The 18587-nt window shown below is 40.6% G+C and overlaps 1 pseudogene; it reads left to right on the top strand.

Moving 5' to 3' along the window:
- The window catches only part of LOC128942769 (MARVEL domain-containing protein 3-like), a 36785-nt pseudogene extending 18470 nt beyond the window's left edge, over positions 1-18315 (top strand).
- Positions 18316-18587: the final 272 nt, after the last annotated feature.

Here is an 18587-nt window from a genome sequence, read left to right as displayed (position 1 = left end):
TCCCAGGACAAAGGTCACAGCCTGCTCTTCCAGACTTCCCTGTGCCAGGGGCAGCTGTGTGCACACTAGTGCAGTGCACTGGCACTTGCTGGGCTTAATGCTTTACCTGAGACACAACATTGCAGATGACGAGTCTCAGTTCTTGGTGGGCACGATCCCTTGCCCTGGCAGCAAAGGCAGAAGAATCAGAGCAGGCCTAGTAAATAAACTAAGTGCAGTAAATGTCAGGTACAGAAACATTGCTCTTACTTGATGAAAAGGAAAAAGTAAAGAAAAAATTCCTGCTTTAATGAAGTTACTTTGTAGTTTAAAGGGTTTTACTTCCTTCACTTAAAGAAGTCTGTGCTAATTTTGAATCAGCATTTAATGGAAGTGAGTGCTGGTCAATGAATAACTTTTAAGTGGAGCAATAAAATGAACTGGTTTTATTTCTCTGGCTCAGGAAGTTATTTTAGAAGGAGAGAATACATCTGAGAAACAAAATGTCTCATGCTGGGAGTCGATACCAAGATAAGCAACACCGGCACCATGAGAACCATAGATCTGACAGATACAAGGAAGACAGAAGAGCAAGAAAACCATACCCACACAATGCAAGGTGCGTCTTTTTTTCTCAGAGAAATAGATCACAGCAGGTCTATAATGTCTGCCTTCTCTTTGCTTCTAAATAGGCTTAATTTACAATAGTAAAGAAAGCTGTGAAAGCGTGAGCATACTGCACTTGGAAGGGAGCTATTTTACACTTAGAAATTTAACCTTTTTTCTTTGTTTTGAGCTGGAGACAGGACAGAAAGGCTGTGTAACACAGGCAGAGATGTGAATTTCCTGGGATGATCTCAATCAGGTTGGGTGACAAGTAGGTGAAATGTGGCTGTGAGTCTGTATAGTTCCTGAAGACACTGGTCAGCAGGTGACAGCAAGCTGTGGCTTGCCAAATATGCACTGCTTAAATAAGAATGTTACATGACTGAGACCAGCACAGGGACTTTGTGAACTCTCAAGTTGCTGTGAACATGTTCCTGTTAATCTGAAATAAAATTACTTTCAGTAGTCACTGTCAATAGATGAGTGCTTGTTGAAGTGTCTAAGGCTGTTGGCAGCACTTGAGAGTGGGTCAGCCCCTACCAGCACAATGAGCAGATCAACTAATGAGTTTCCAGTGCCAAATAAACTCTTAGGCTATTGCACTTCTCCTTCCAGCCTGGCCTGGCTGCAGCACGTTAGACATGAGCTTAGGCTGTTTTCCTTTTAGGTCATGCCAGTGAGTGGCTGCACTGTAGGAGGGAGGTCTGTAGATCCAAATACCACTGGCAAATTTGCCATGGCAGCAGAGTGTTCATCTCTGCCATTTAGTGTCTGGGGACACGACTGTAGGAGAATTTAAGAATAAGGGCAAAGAGGGAGAGGAGATAAATATAATGGAGATTATTGAAAAGCTGAAATACTGAAGTACTCCCTGATAATGTGCATTTTAGTAAGGAAAACAGGATGACAATAAAAGGAGTGGAGGAGAGCACTGTGTGGACTACAAGTAATACTTATGGATAAGTATAAAACACTTGAATAGCACTAAAACTATTGCATCATGAATGTAGCTAATGAATTTTTTTTTCTGTCTCTCTTAAATTATGAAAATTGGAGAGAAATGGGAAAAATGACCAGCCTAAGAATCATCCTCCGAGGCTGAATGCCTGTCCTTAGCAAAAGCAGAGATTGGCAAGCAATATAGCTAAATTATCTTGAACATATTAGAAATGAGAGTAGCTAATGCCAGTAACACATTAATAGCACAATGGAGAGAAAAAGAAAAAGACAAAAGGGCTGGAAGTTTGGTGTGGGCTTTTTTTCCTTTTATGTGTAGCATAATATAAGCAATGTGTGAGAGGCTAGCAATAAATTAAACCACCACTTTTTAATAAAGCACTTCTCTGGATTTCTTGGTTTTGCTGTTAGTTTTATGTGTTTGGACTTGTACATCGAAAATTGATGGATGGACTGTAAAGGTTCACAGACATCCCTGTATCCACCAGGGATTAGAGGAAGGGAAGCTGCAGTTGCAAATCTGTAACAGCCGTGAAGATAATTCTTAGAGTCAAGTCAAGCATCTGGGGGCCATCAGACCCCACTAAAACTGATTGAAAAACTTTTCTGTCAGTGGTTTTGAAGGAGTTTGGCTTAACCCAACAGCATTTCCTCTGCTTGGTTCTCATGGAGTTCTCATGGGTTTTGGTGAAAACTTTGGCTGGTCGATCAGAAGACCAGCAGACCCTGTAATGAAATACATGGGAAGAATTTCGTGGAAGCTGTACTTTGGGTGCCTAATGCTTTCATCCCTGATGAACTAGACTTTCTAGCCAGAGTATTTCTCTTTCCAAATGCATTTCTGTCTGAAACTCCTACAGCAACCTTCCTCCCAGTGCCGAGGAGAATTACCTAGAAATGGTAAAATCCTCAAGAAAAACAACAGCAAAGGTGGCCAGAACAGGCCATAGTGAGAAAAAAAGGCATCTAAAAAAAAAGATTTTTTCCCCCTAAATGTGCTTTGCTGCTGAACATTGAGGCAGGAGGGGGGGTTGGTTTGATTTTTTGTCTTGTTTTGTTTTCTGGCAAGTAACAGGAAACAATAGAGAGAAGCAGCTGCATCAGAAGTACCAAAGGGATTGCTTTCAAGTTACTGGAAGTCTTATAAATCACACAGCTTATTTAATTTATGTGACACAGCTGCACAGGATGCTTTGGTAGTTGCACAAGACACAGGACAGAGGTCAGAAAAATCAGAAATGTTTCAGCCAAATAGAGCTGTTGGCAGCTAAACACGGAGACGTTAGCATTGGTCTTGTTATTGAATGTCTTAATTAAAATGTAAGAACTACAAAGAACATGATTTAATGTGGATGAACGAGATAATATTGGGTCTGGAATTGGATGAAGATAAACCTTAGTGAAGTGCAGTGATACTAGGAAACAAAACTACAGTTGAAAATGCTGATCTGTGGATAAGAAATTCAAGATAAAAAGGAATACAAAGAAGACTTTTAAAAATAATAATGCTGAATGAGACTTAAAATACCCTTTAATAACAAACTCATCCAGCTGTACCTTGAAAAAGGCAAGCTCCAATTCTTCTTCAAATGAGGGAGAAAATTCCTGTTAGACCACACAAAAATTTGCAGTCAATGTTTCTTTTAACTTGAGTGTTAGCTCACTTTAAAGGGAAAATTGCACTTTTCCTATAAAATAACCTAAATCTCACCAACTTTAAAAATCATCAGGCTTCAGATATGGAGCTTATGTCATTGCAGAAAACTGGACCATTGTATCAATGAAGAGACTAACTGGAGACAGGAGAAATGGATCTTTTTGGGGAGGAGGGTTGATTTTAGATTCTTCTTCAATTATCTTCAAGGACCTCAAAAATTTGAATAGGTTATTTTTTCCCTAGTTTAAAATCTTTATCTGTTTATTTTAATAGCTTTTATTCTTTTAAAAGAAATCTTTGTGAGAGACGCTAGTTGGAAGTACAAACACCCATTAAAATGTTGTGCTACTTTGCACATTTCTTATGCCAAAATCTCTCTCATTTCTATTATCTGGCCTGCTATGGACTAGCTAAATTGTTTGGTTTTCGTGAAAAAGTTGTTATTTCCTCCTTCTACCTTTTGCCAGTAAGCTAGTTCAGCCAGCCTACCCAGTGAGTACACTGTTTTCCAAAATAAGGACCATTGAATGCAAATATCCTTGTGAACGTGGATTTATGCAAGTTTTTGGGATATTTGCTTTCAAAACAGGCAAGCAAAAAAAGGTCAGATGCCTGTGAAGCAAGCTAGTTGCTTCCACTGAGAGGAGCATCTGATAATTTCTCATGTTCTAATGTTCAGGAGAACATTAGAACATTCCTTTCTCATGTTGAGGAGAGACTATGACCTAAAGTATAACCATGAGTTGTTTACTCCATTGCAGAGACATCCGAGGTGGCCAGCACTCCAGGACTTGTCCTGTTTGCTCAGACCCTTACTCTAAAACCTCAGGAGCAGCCCAGGAGTATTTTGGCCCACCACCAGAGTTTTATCCTCCCAAGGAGAGCTTCTCAATGAAGTGTTCAAAGGTATGCACAACAAGAGGTATGTGAGACTTATTGCCTGCCATCCACCCCTCTCCTTCCAAGGACTTCTCTTGGATTTGGTTTCTGTGTTTAGAAGCACACCAAAGTAGAGCTAGAGGAATATTATAATAAAAGAAAACAAATGGGGAAAAAAAAACCTACCAAAAAAAAAGGCTACAAGGACTGAGAGAGTTAATGAATGGCATAACTGAGGGTTATGCCATTTTGGACACCTAAAGGCAATATTTATACAGATATTTAGATACTTGAAAATACATCTCTGGGACATGCATCCAGAGCACCAGAGTAGGTCATGTGTGTAATCAGCCAGTCTGTGCAACAAGAGTCAGCCTTTGGGATTTAGGAGTAAAATAGACATTTACATCTGTGAGCAGTTTAGAGATGGCTCTTGAAGGTTTGATGATAGTTTGTTTCCCAGTCATTCTTCTCACACTTTTTATCAATTCTGGATTTACTCCAGTTATCACTCATACATCTTTATAAAGCATCATTGCGGGAAACAAATTTTTTTCTGGACATGAATCCAATTAAACAGTTTTGGAGAAATAACTTGGGTTTTTCTTAGGAAGAAAGCAACTGCAACAAGGACAGAAATGAGCCTTAATGTGGGAGGAAATCAGCCTTAGTAAACTCATTCCTGTAAACTGAAAAAAAAGAAGTTGTTAAAATATTCATTACCCTTGAAAGTTTTCCCTCTTTCAGGACACTGATCATTCTCACCTTGTCTGTAGGAAAGCTCCACTGCAGTCTGAGTTGAATTTGCAGCTAGGTGCAAAATCTTTGGCTGATGTCTATAAATAGACTTTCAGTGTCCTCCAGTAGAGAGAAAAGTGAAGAGATTAGCTGTTGGAAGTAAATTAAAGCACATAATGTTAGATTATTTCTTCACTCCATGTAGGAAACTTAAGTAGCACAATCAATTTAGTATTTCTCTGCATGTGGATCTGTGAATAATTTTAAGAGTGAGATGAACTATTTTGTCTTAAAAATATGTGTATTAGTATGCAGTTTGGTTTTCATTTTCAGATGTAACTGCAAACATTAGTAAAGGTTTAATTACATGGAGCCATACTGATATTTTATCTATTATAAAATTGTATCATCACTTTCTTCTTTAAACAAACTGAATTATTTTAACTTGTCTGAAAAGCTGCATAAAACTCCATGTCCTATTTTATCAGAGCTTTAGAAAAATGGAGTGGCAAGTTAGTTTTAGTTTCCAGTTTCACTGATTGCTTGGACTTATGGATAGCTTAATATCAATATCTGGGGGGTTTTCCCCCTGCATTTGCTTTTCATTATTTCAGTGCATTAAGCATAATTAAGATTTTTTAAATGTCCTAGTTTTGGATACATCAGTTGACAATGATGATTTTACTCCCACCCCTCCCCCAGGTATTGCGCAGTGTTTTCCAAAAATTTCATGTCTGAGCTTGCAGTGGAGGAGGGAAAAGAGATCATGCAGAAAATAAACTCTTTTATTAGCAAACTTATTTCAAAAAATAAAATATATTGAAGGTTGATAAGATTGTGAGAATGTTACTCTCCTGTTTAGTTTCTGGAAGTACCAAGATTTAGCAGACTTTACTAGAATTGTTTTGCAGAATTCTGTATTCCCTGTAGTTATGGTAGATGCTGTAAATGAACAACATGGATTGTTTACTAAGAAGTCAGTACTTTGGAGAATGCAACACTTTAGAGCATGAAATTTTCCTGTAAATACTTATTAACCATCTCCTTCTTTTCCCAGTGATTTATCAGCACTCTGGTGAAATTTCCCCTTCCCAATCACCATAATTTTAATATAAACTAGACTCAAACAAGGCTGGGAAATCAAGTGATGAAACACAGTCTTTCCCAAAGCAACAACTGAAATGTGAACCTCAGTTTTTGACTGTCCACTAAGTAGTTGAGCTTTGGGGCTTTTATCTTTTGCCTAGCAGACAAAGACCTAGGTTATGTTCTTTATGCATTTTGAGCAGTTCAGCAAGCTGCTAAAGCAGTTTGGCAAACTAGAGAGGAATTCTATACAACCAGAGCTATGAATAGTATTTGCTTCACCCAGATAGTTCCCCCTTCATCCATGTTTTTACCAGCTATATCCCAAAAAACTCAAGCTGAATTTGAGAAATAAGCAGCTGGATTTTTTAGGGATCCTTTAAACAGCTTAGGACCTTAGGATGCTTTAGAACCTCATTCTCCTGTCTTTGTTATTACCCCAGTCCCTCCCTATTCCCTGTCCCCTTTTTTTCCCCCCACAACCACATTAGGACAATAAACCCAAATATAGTGGAAGAAAAAACTGATACTGACCCCTTTTGCTGGTAGGAACATTTGATACCATCTAAGAAACTTCAAAACAATCTGCTCCTTTTTAATCCTTCCATCTTGAAAACAGAAGGAGAAAAAAGTCTGTTAAAATATTATATGAGGGATACCTATTCAAAGCCATTCATGTGGGATCACAGGGATAGCAGTGCTGCATCATACAAGGCACTTCATCACTCTTCCCCCCAAAAAATGGACTAAAGTACAAACTTAGGAGGACCATCAAAGTTTGGACCAGTAGAGAGTAAGCTGTCTTCTGGAATAGACTCCAGACTTTGGATTGGTGGAATTTCCTGAATTGGAAGACTGCACTCACATCTGTTGTGTTTAATACCTCTTTACAGGCCTATGAAATTGGTTTAATTCTCTGCTGAATCGCTTTTTTAAATGTTTGACCTTCACATTACCTTAAGATAAGGAGTTCCAGAGTTTCACTTGAAGTACTACTGTTTCATTCCTTAGAATGTTTAAAAGAAGGTGTTTCTGATTCTGATGGTATTCTAAATATGTAGTGATTATCTCATATATTCAGCTTCTCTATGAGATTTATGGTTTTAAAATGAAGTCTTTCCTTTTTCCCTGTGCCCCTATTGCTTCTTCACAGATTGAACAATATTTGGTCAGTTTTCCAGTCTTATACCTTTTCCAGGTCTACCACACCTTTTTGAGATAGGCTGATCAGAATGCAGTAAAAATTCCCTATAAATTCCAGAAAGAATCAGACATCTGCCTAAAGGCTCTGGTTCTGTAATCCTATTCTAATGCTTCCTACCTTTTGTGTGGTGTTTGACTATCAGTGAACACTGAGCTGATATTTTCAAAGAAAGCTACCTGAAATGGAAATGCTTTGCTTAGAACCCATCTGTGTGCTCTGTCCACAGGGGCATTGGTTGTTTGGGGGTATTTCTGTACAACCATGAGGTGGAGGTTGCTTATTAAACACTGATTTCATTAATTGCTCATTCAAAGCTTGAGCTCTTAGCAGTCTACCAATTTTACTGTTGGCAAGAATGAAGAAATTTTTATGATTATTTTTATTAAAGCAGACTTCACCATCTCAGTTTTCAATCTTTTCAGTTCATTAGTCTGTGCATCCACCACAGTATTTTGGTATGTAGTTTTGAGCTGAACATGCTTGGAACTTCCCCTTGCAGGTCTTTGGGCCATATTGCAGAGCAGACCCAGGGTGCACAAACTGTATTTTCTTTGGATAGAACTAAATGAAAGGCTGAGCTGTAACTACTAGCAGGCACTCTGTCCTTTGGAACAAAGTAGAGCCGAAATGAAGTGCTTGTCTCTCCCCAGAAAATGCCTGTCCTGTAGTCCCTGTGTCTTCAACAAGATTTGCAACTCTGCAAATGCCCTCCCACTGCACTGCCAACATGGGCACACTGGTGACAGGCAGCACAAGCCAGAGATTGCTCCCTTAACTCTAGTTGCCTGAAAACTGGCTGCTTCCTTTTTATTATCCTTTAACCACTGCTAACCAGTGAAATGATTGTTTATCTCACAGGAGCTTGGGTCATTTAACTTGTGTCATTTCTTCATATTATCTTCTGATTCTTTTAAGTGACTTCCCTGTAAAACTCTGACTGTTCCCCACTATGCTGTCTTTATGTCTAGTTTCTATATGTTGGGTGATTTTACATAGGAAAGCTACACTTGTGGGCCTGCAGGTTACAGATCAAAAGGCAGTGGAAACAGAAGTGTGCCACCTTCTGTTTCTGCAGTAGTGAAGCAGATTGAGGGGACAGCTTATAGACTTATCAAACTGCCTAGATGCACTGTATAATTTATGGGAATTTGAAATTAACTGTGATAAAGACAAACCTTTCATTAACTAAATAACTGCTGCTTGCAATAGCCATTTCTTACTGCTTACACACAATATATTACATATGCCACTGAAAGCAGCACATGTTGAAAACAGCAAGAGTTTTTTGACCTGGGGATCCTTAAGGCTGAAATTCTGTCAGGAGGAAGCATTCAATTTGCTTTTCACAGTGCAAGTAAAATGTATGTAGTTCTCTCTTCTATGTAGAAAACCTAAATTAGTAATCATTTTGCCTTTCAAATAACTGCCCTAGACATACTTAAAATATAACCAGATTCAGTGCTTTTGTTTAGCAGATGGAATGAAAAAAGTGTTCAAGGTTGGCTGCCTTCCTTCACCTCAGGGAAAGGAAAAGCTGAGTTGAACCCAGGAGTGAATTGCTGATAATAAATTGGTCTCAGATATTTGGTCACTTGACCTTCAAAACTTTTAATTTTCTTTTTATTATATTTATTATATTGGTGTGAAAGAAGTGGAGCAATGCAATTCTTGGATAATGCCTCCTGTAGTTTTTCTTAAACAGCAAACATAAAATTAAGTTTCTGCCATCTTTGGTCAGTATGTGACTCAGAAAATTACTTGTGCTTTTGCTTTCTGTAGAATTGTACTGTGCTGGTCATGATTCCTGAGCAAATAACTTTTTTTCTTTTTTTTTTTCAACCCATTTGGTCTTTAAGGGAGACAACACTGAAAAGGTTACGAAACAGTTTGTGAGGGAGCAAGTATAATTGAATCCCTGTTCTTTGCTGCTATGAATGCAGCTTTGCTCCTTGAATAGTGTTAGATTTCTTAAGCATATTGTAGGCACTTCCAAACAATCATGCCTTTAGCCTACATTCTAACATCCACAATTGTTAAAACCTTCAGACCAATTTCCTCTCAGAAAAAGACAGCATTATGGTTTGTAACAACATGAAAAGTCTCCAATTTCAAGCATAGCCAGGAGGAAATATCAAACTGAATTTCTTTGGAGGAGGAAACAGAATTAGGGAGTAACAATGACTTTCTCCAGGATACATTCATGCACTAACAAGCCGGCATTAATTCAAATGTAAACATCTATAAGCTTTTGTTTTTACAAAACACAGTCAGTTTTTTTTCTCCTAGAGCTATGCATGCTGGGAAATACTCATAGAGTAGAAAAAAATACTGAGATGAGAAGTTAGCCAAGACACAGGGTTCACACAAATAAAAACTCGCTTTGAGTTATGCCATTGTTCTCAGCCATAATGCTGCTGTTGTTTCTTGTGTTCTGTTGTGATACTGTTCCTCCTGGAGTCAGACATGGGAGCAGGAGGGGGAAAACATTTTGACATTTTGTGGAGGACTCGTATTGCTTTCAGTGCCGTGGAGATGTTGGGGGAGAATAGTGGTCTGCAAGAGGCATTGGTCTGAAGTAATCTCCTTCAGGGATGCACATCCAAAACCGCTGAAGGGTCATTAAATGTGCATAGTGCAGGTAACTCTGTGTGTGAAAACAAGCATTTGACAAGTACATTCAGCAGCACGTTGCATCTTTATGGCAATGCAAGACACCTATATTCCTGTGGGAGCACCCAAAAGAATTAGAAACTGTTGTGTTTTGTAGTCACCACCTTCACATTTTGCCCCCACAGTGTGCTGTGCTTGGTTCCTTTAAATTGTGCCCAAAGCTGCTGAACACTGTTCCTGTGGCAGTGTTTCCATGTATTTCTGCCTAAGAAGGGAGCACTAAGGTCCCTTATAGTCTCATTGTAATTAGACAGCTTCCCCTTCTATCTTTTACAAAGTATATTTTAAATACAGCGTGACTAACAGGCTGAAGTTGCCATCAAGTTTTTTAATCTTTTAATTGTGAAGACAGATGATATTAATAGTGGGAATTGGATGGAGCTGTGCAGATTAAAATAATCCCAGTTATTCAAAATGCTTAATTAAAGCAGCAGAGTAACAAGATACAGCAGCAGAGCTGCAGGTAACCTTCCTTCCTGTTCTGATGTTAAAGTATTTCGTTTGGAGCTCAGTCCTCTTCACTGTGAAATACAAACAGCCTTGAGCAGTTGGCTCTATAAAAACACTCAGGAGAGCTACACTACTTGCAGATGCCAAATCCTACCTTTAGCAAACTGTTGCCTTGCCAACACCTGGGATTTCACTCTGCCCACGTTTTCATATGAAATTATTTTCATCCACCTTTTGGCATTGTGCTAACATGTACACGGTTGTTTTTAGAGAAGGGAGAGCTGCAACTGAGAAGACTCACTGGAGTTGGCAGGGGAAGATGCTGGCGAAGTTGCTGTTAGCTGTTAGGTGTGTGTTAGACTCCAGCCCATGCTTCCCATACTGGCAAATCTTAGGTTTGCTCGCTGCCATTACAGAAGAGTTACAGCATCTTTCCTGTGAGAGAACCTCAGGTTTTTCTTCCCTACATCTGACCCAAATTATGGGAACAAAGGGAACTCTTCTCTTTTAAAAGTGGCTCACAAAGCCAATTGATACAGCAGACAGACTATCTATTGAATGTAGCTCTATTTCTTGAGCAAGTGATCCTAGCTCTCTGAAAGGAGAAAAATCCACCCAGACAGGAATGTTGCTCACCAAGTGTGACAACGTACAATTAGTGAAGTGAATGAGAAGCTTGGGTTCACAGGTGCCTCCAACCTGACCCACCTTCAGCCAGGCTATGATTACTTAAAGAGCAATAACACCCCAATCTTTGTACTTTCTAAAGGTGGCTCAGTTTCAGTTCAAACAGAGGGAGTGGCCATGGAAAGTTGGCTTACGGAACAAGAACGTTTCATTGTTTTCTGAACTCCTTTTAAAAAAACTCCTGCAAGCTGGTTTCAATACCAAGACACTTGTTTACTACTTGAAAGAGCTATTGGTACATTAAGAAAAAAAAGGGAAAAAAAGGCCATTTCCTGAAATGTAGAATGTGAGGTTACCATACAGGGACCTACCAGTGCTACAAATAGAATGCAGCCTTTTACAGTTGTTAAATTTAAGCAGTACTGTCAAATACTACAGTTTAATGCAAGATCTTTTCTTCCCACCCTCTCCAAAATTAGGAAAGATGACTCATGCTCAGTTAGCAGGAGAGAAATCAAGAACATTCTAGAAGTGATGCTTTAAAGAACTACTGGGTACAAGTAAACCATAGCTGTTGTTCCCAGGCAAGGGCTGGGTTATATTGAAACTGTCTTACAGTGGTGGGAAAATATGGGGATAGAGGATGATGCAGTAATTCTACAATTTAAGTCCACCCTTTCCTGTGAAAATTGGACAGCACTTTTTACAGGATGGGAAGTTATTAAGCAGAAAGAATAGAGCAGGTGGGATAGTTGTTCTTTAAGGGAAGAGGATACACAGAAAAAAACAGGATAATACATTTGGATCTGAGCACTCTGTGAATGCAAGACTTCTCTGAGTCATTAAAACCAAGGCTGGTCATCCTTTGAGATTTCCTAACAGTGTGATTGTCTTGACTAAAGAGACACAAATTATTAAAAGGTTATAATAAAGTTTTTTTTCTAGAGCACATAAATAATTTCATTTTCCCAGTTTTAAACTATTTTTTCAGTGATTTCCAGTAAGATGGATATCTCAAATGAGCATAAGTGTGTTGGGCACATCCGTGCAATTTAAATGCATTTGGCTCTGAGTATGTGCATCCCTTGGGTCCTCTGAAAAGCCAAGATTTTGTTGGTGTTACATTGCCTAATTCTTGTGTTTTAGGGTTGGGTTGTTTTTTTTCTGCCTTTGATTTTAGCATGACTAAGTGAGAGCTAAGTCCCACCACTGGCTGAAGAACACAGAGACCTGCAAAAATAATAGTGGTATGGGGGCTTGGGGGGCATTTCTTTGTTTATGAAAAATCTGTGTATTGCCCTTATTCTGCTTTAGTGAAGCTGGTTGAATTCTTGTTACTGGTGTCAGTAAGATCTTGCTTTCGACATAAATGGAATAATGGTATTAAAAGAAAGGTATTAAAACATCTTTGCATCCAGATTTTGTATTTTTGATCTCTTGCAACTTTTGTCTTCATTTCTTTTTCCTTGTTCAGTTCTCCTCCTCTGTTTTGATTTCTCCCCATTTCTGTCACATTTTGTCCCCTTCCAAAAGTAGAACCAAACCCTGCTTCACTTTGAAATTTTCTCCCTTTCTCCTTATCTTTTTCCTCCTGCTACTCAGTTTAGCAGAGGGGTGACCGAAGCTGCATTGAACTGTGCCTTCAGTCTCTAGGGAATGCCAAAGCTGCACTGGCAAGAGAAGTTCTCCCTTTGGGATCCTTTTCAGGGGTGACTGCTGCTTTTGTAAGTTGCTATATATGTTGAAAATACTTGTCTTCTCCTTTTTGAGGGGTAAAAGAAAAAACATAAAGATTACCTCTGAAAAGCAGAAAGCTTTTACCCAAACAGAGGGTGGGGGGAAAGAAACAAAATACAACTTGCAATGAAAAAGGCTTGGAGAAAGATTTTTCATGTGTGTTGTAGCTTCTAACTCCTCTCTTCCCTTCTCCTGGAGCGACCCCTAATAGGATGTGACATGGGTACCTCTGACCTGTGTGTCACCAGCCCTGCCACTGGGATCCAGGTGTCCAAGGGTGGCAGCCACACATCCCCAGGGCTGCCCTGGGTCCTGCTGGTCCCAGTGGTACGTGGTCTACAAAGGAAGCCCAGGGAGAAGGCAAGCCAAAATGGAGAGTGGTAGACATAGAATATTCTGGAAGTACACAGTGATGTTCACTGAAGAGGAGGGAATGATACAAAAAGAGAGAGGAGGAGGAGTCCATGTGCATTCATGGAGGAAGAAGGTGACTTCTGTCCCAGATACAGTGGAGGGAGACACTTTGAAGGCCTTTTCCATTAGTATGGCCCTCATGGAATCAGGGGAGTTCAAATGAAAGAGCCAGAACTGTCTGTCCTGCAAATTCATTTATGGCAACTGCAGAAACAAAGGAACAAGCAAGAATTGACCATTCTACTTTATATACATGTGTGTACACACACCATGATCCCTCACCTGAACATCAGAGCTGCCCTGCCACAGTGCCTGGATGGAAATTCCTCTTTAGGGCTTCTGACATGAGACTTGAGTACACAGCTGAGTTGTTGGGTACCACACATTCAGCCACAGTGTGGTCTTATGAGGTAGGGCACGTGGATTTAACAGCTCACCTCACCTGAGAAAGGGAGTTTCTGGTCCTTCTCTAGTCCTGGCTGTTACTGCCCTTGCTAAACTCATGCCAACACGATTGCTCATCTCATGCTGTGAGTCACCTCAAGAGGCTAAAGTTGCAGAACAAAACCAAGAAAAGGGTTAAATAGTTTCCTGCTATTTTCAATTTATTTGAACAGCTCTTAGAAGGGCCTAATGTGGAGGTAAGGGAGAAAAGTAGTGACTGCCCAGCCATGAGTGGGAGCTGTTTAAGTCAGCTGCCTGTGGGTCTGTACCCTTAACCAGCCCACATGTCAGCTTTGTTGGATGGTCAAGCCCACATTTGACAGAAGATAAAACCATTGTTCAATGGGTTGATGCCATGGAAATATCCCAGCAAGGGAAAGAAAAAGTGAATAGTACGTAAATAGTATAAATTGGAAGGCTATATCATTGGTTATAGCAGGAAGCATACTCACAGTGAAAGACAACTGCAATCAAGCAAAATTAATAAGTAGGATACATTGAAGTTACTATCCACTGCAGATTTAGATTTTATGGAACTAATGAAACAATTCTCTGGAAATCTCTGGCAACACCCACTTCTAGGTTGCAGCCCTTCTCCTCACCTTCAGTGCTGAAAAGCAGTGCAGGAAAGAGGCATAGGAAAGGAAATAGCAATCCAGGAGCCCTGACAGGACTCCTGTAACTTATTCGGTAAGGAGAGGGTTAGTTCCTAAAGCCACGGTATTGACGGTGCTGATTTTAATACAAATACAAATGTGCTGATTTTAATACTAATAAGTAACATTTTAGGTAAATCCAAAGATGTTGACCCTGAAAAAGGAAAAAAATAACTAAACCAATAGAATTCTGAGCTGTTCAGCCCTTTGGTTATTTTATACTTAAATCTTGCAATGCATTCAGTGTTGCATGGGATTAGGGAATTACTGTAGAGATAAGCAACTTCCCTGTAGGAAGACCTTTTGATTTCTGCAGATATAACTCCAAGATGACATGGCTAACTGGCCTGTGAAAGCAGAAATGGCAGGGCAGACTCAGAAGTGTGGCTTATAACTCAGTCCTTTCCAACAGCAGCACACTGCTTGACACAGGTCACTGCTAGGATGTGTCACCATACCTTGGCAGAGCTAAGATTCAAAACTTACCTGTCCTTTTATTCCTTACTTCTCAAATCTGTCTCTATCCTGTTATACTTTATACTCTATACTCTCTTTCTCTCTCTCTCTCTCTCTCTCTCTCTCTCTCTCTATATATATATATACTCTGTATACTCTCTATACCCTATCCTGTTATATAGATGTAGGATTTTGTATGAGCTTGTACCTATCACAGATTAGGGCTGCAAGAGGCTTTTAGGGTTACAGAGTTGGAACATACCGTAAGGCTTAATATTTCCATCAAAGCCCTGGTGATTATACAACGTCTTAGGCATTTCCACTAATTGTCTGCTACATTTATAAACCCAGCTGGCTGTCATCATAGACCTGTAATTCATTCTACATACCGCTTATCATTTTAAAATTGTCTTTAACACAGGAGGCTTTGTTCTTGCACTTTCTTTTAAAAAAATCCAAGTTAATCCAGATGATACAAGTGATTGGTGAAGCAGCTGCTGCTGAACCTCTCTCCATTGTTTAGTCACTCTAATCAATTCTACAGCAGGCATGTGTCACAAATGTGCGGGTACATACAAAACCTGTCCAACCTGAAAGCCCTGTCTAAGGAAATTTTTCAGGAATGCCTTTAAAGCATCTACTGCTGTGGTCAAAAATACAGTAGACCTGCACTGATCACATTTGTCATCCCGTTGTCAGTCAGCTCAGCAAAGTTAAGGGGTGGCATACAGAATGTGTGTGAACACACAGAAAGTTTTGGAGCAGCATCACTGAGGACTGGGGTCAGTTATAAATGCGGGGAGGTTAGCAGCAGGCAGTGACTACTTTGAGAACAGAAAATTGCCTTTTCCAAAGCTTAGCAAGGTGAGGTAGAGGAAAAATTGATGCTTGGCAGGTCAGGGGGCCTCTGTACACACAGATGAAAAGGAAATTCTGAAGTCAGCAGCTGACTGATCATGAGTTCCCAACTACTAAGTAGCCAAACATACTTAAAATTTATGTTTCCCTTAATCAAATGGTCTTTCCTCCATGTAGACTTTTAAGAACTGTTTCCTGCTGGAGCATCTATGAAATCAATAGTCAGCCTTTAGAAAGGGAAGTGCCCTCCTGCATCCAACACTGTCACACTAAGGGCCTTGAGGATCTAAGTTGACTCCCTGTATTTGGAAGGTATAATGTACAACTCAACTGAGCAGGCAGAAAAAATCCCCACCTGATTGAGTTCCAATTAATGTTCTGCACAGCTACTACTCATTCAAAATACTATGAACAGTCCTAGTAAAGTGATGACTCTTTACCTATTAAAAATGATGCGTCTTTTGGCTGCATTATTTGCATTTGGTACAAGAAGTTCCAAATCCTAACTCCAGGGCCGAAAGTTAAATTTCTCTCTACGTTTAGCTCCACAAATACCTCCTTTAAAATACTTGAAGCCTCCTGAAGAGATTTGGTAACCAGCACAGATATTGCCCTGCTTCACAGAAATGGTTGTGCAGAAGGGTCAAAGAAAAGGCACACTGCCATGCAGAAATCAGCATCACTTCTGAAGAGCACATACACAGAACTGCTCACTTGGTTCCTCTTGAACAAGGGGAAAATTTTTGTCTGCTCTAACTAATGCTACCTTCCTGTGCAGAGCAAGTGGCAGCAGGAAAGGACTCATTACCTTAGCCCTCTGTGGGGGGAGTAAGAAGGGGCAGAATGGGAATATCTGATAATCCTTCATTGTGGCTGTCACTGGCTTTCTTTGGTTAGAAGCATCTGGCAACACAAGACAGGAATTTGTTTATTTCCCTTGTGTTCCTGCTTCAACCCTTCCTTTTCAAGCCCATACAGCCTTGACAACAACTGAGCCATTGCTCAAGAGGGAAATGCCATGTGGATCAGCACTAGTAGCATAAAATGAAAGTCTGTGTGCAAACCACAGATCCTGCTCTGCTTTAAAGACAACTATAGGACCACTGTGTCAAGCATCTTACATTCTTGGCTGTCAGACAGCAATGGAATAATAAGATTTACAATTCTGTAATTAACTTCAGAACTTTGGAGCAACACGCCTGACACGCTAAGGGTTTTCATTTCCCCAGTAGGCAACTCTAGCTGTGCTACGCTTCAACATCCGTCATGTTTGCTAATCTTAGTCTGACCCCTAGTGAGCTGTCACAGAATAATCAGATTTATCAAACATGAGGCTGCTTCCTGAGAGGCTGCTACCACAAAAATAAGTAATTTCTCCCCTTTTCAGTTCTGAGTTTTGTTTGTATTTTTTCCCTTAAAGATACTTGGTTACTATTACTAGAGCAAACTCAGAAGTTGTAAGGCTTTCTCCTGAAGGTCAGGGTGTGAAGGAGTGCATATGACATAGTATCAAATTCACCTAATTTATTTCTGCATAGAAGGTGGGTTTTGCTTCCTTACCCTCCTTCTTTCTTGTTTTTTTTTTTTTTGTGCAATCAGAAACTTCTTCAGAGTTACGAGTGATTTTTATCTCTGAAGAAGATAAAGTGAAAGTTGCATCTGGTTAGATAGTAAGTTTAAATTAACAAATTCGCTCACAAAAAAAAAAAGAAAAGGTGTAAGTTAAAGTAGTAAACGTGTTTTGAAGGACTGAAGTAACGTGCATGATTTTTCAAGCTGTTAGAAGCTTCTAGGTTTTTGTCAGCAGCAGCCTCAGCATTTTGTTCATACTGGATATTTCTTGCTCAGTGTGTTTATGCCAAGTAGTTACAGGCCAAAATATAATCACTGTGCACTTGCCTTGGCAGTAACACAAGCACTGTAAAATTTTTATGGATTTCTTTTCACTGCATGAAGATCCATCTATCAAGCACACTGACAAATTAAAAAAAGTAATTTGCCCAGCCTCCAAAATGTACCCACGAGAGTTCAGGCTTCTCTTCTTTTTTTTTTTCCCAAGTACTTTTCTGTAGCTGTAGCCAAGAGGAATATCTCAGTATTAATACTCTCTGTCTATGGTTTTGGTGTACTTCTGTCACCCACAGTTTGCACAAGATGTGGTTTTGACACCTATTCCCATCGTTCTGGTCCTTCCAGGCATTTTGAAGTTCGTGGAAATCACAGTTAACCTCCTGGTGCTGATTTGCGTGGGCGCTTCCCAAGCCTCCGTTGCAGGCTTCACGTCCCTCGGAGGCTTCGGATCCTTTAACTTGAATTCAGCCTACAGCCCCTTTGAGGGCACGGAGCTGCGGGAGGTGAGGGAGCTGGACATGCAGTTCACCCAGATGAGAGCTCCTTGCGTGTACGGCGGGGTGGCCTTCAGCTTGACAGCGGCCACGCTCACCCTCGTCTTCCTCGTCGTGGGGGCAAAACCCATCCATCAGCTCCGGACGGGGCTGCTGCTAGGCGAATGTGCCTTCAGCCTGCTGGCCGGCCTGGCGTACGTGGCGGCCGTGGGGCTGTACCTGCACTTTGTCAGGCAGGTGAACGCCACCGAGGTGTGCAGGAGGCGCGAGCGGCTCTACGCGCGCCGTGGCTACACCTCCATGAACTGCGACGTGCAGGGCGGCGACGCGGCCGTCGGCCTCTTCGGGGTCGTGGCTTCCTGCCTGTACTTTGCCAGCTTTGTGCTCTGCATCCTTGCTATCCGCACCGTCCGGGCCTTCTGGAGCCACACGGCCAAGGCTCAGCACAGCCCCGAGGGCAGCCTTAGAGACAGAAGCGTCAGAAACCACCACGCCGTGCACAGGAACTCTGAAAGCTCCCACAACGTCCAGGCTCTTGCCACGTTAGTGTGAAATCAGCTCTGGGACTGTGCCAGAGAGCTGAGGCTTCAGCAAAGGATGGACACTCACAAACAGGCAGCCAGCCCACAGTATATTTTCCTGCAAGGTGCTGAAGTGTGTATTGAATCACCAATTGCAACCATACTGCTACAACATGATGTAATAAAATCGACATTGAGTGACTGTTTTAACAAGGATTTCTGCACCGGTCTCTCAAGCTGGACTCCTACATTTAAAATGTGTTTCATTGTAATGTTTTCATCCTGCACAGAGCAAATCCAAAC

This window comes from Melozone crissalis, unplaced genomic scaffold (assembly GCF_028551555.1).
Source record: "Melozone crissalis strain CALT ecotype California unplaced genomic scaffold, PUWL_Pcris_2 ptg000042l_1, whole genome shotgun sequence".
Classification (NCBI taxonomy): domain Eukaryota; kingdom Metazoa; phylum Chordata; class Aves; order Passeriformes; family Passerellidae; genus Melozone; species Melozone crissalis.
Note: the sequence above shows the minus strand (reverse complement) of the source record. Positions and strands in the feature narration are given on the sequence as shown.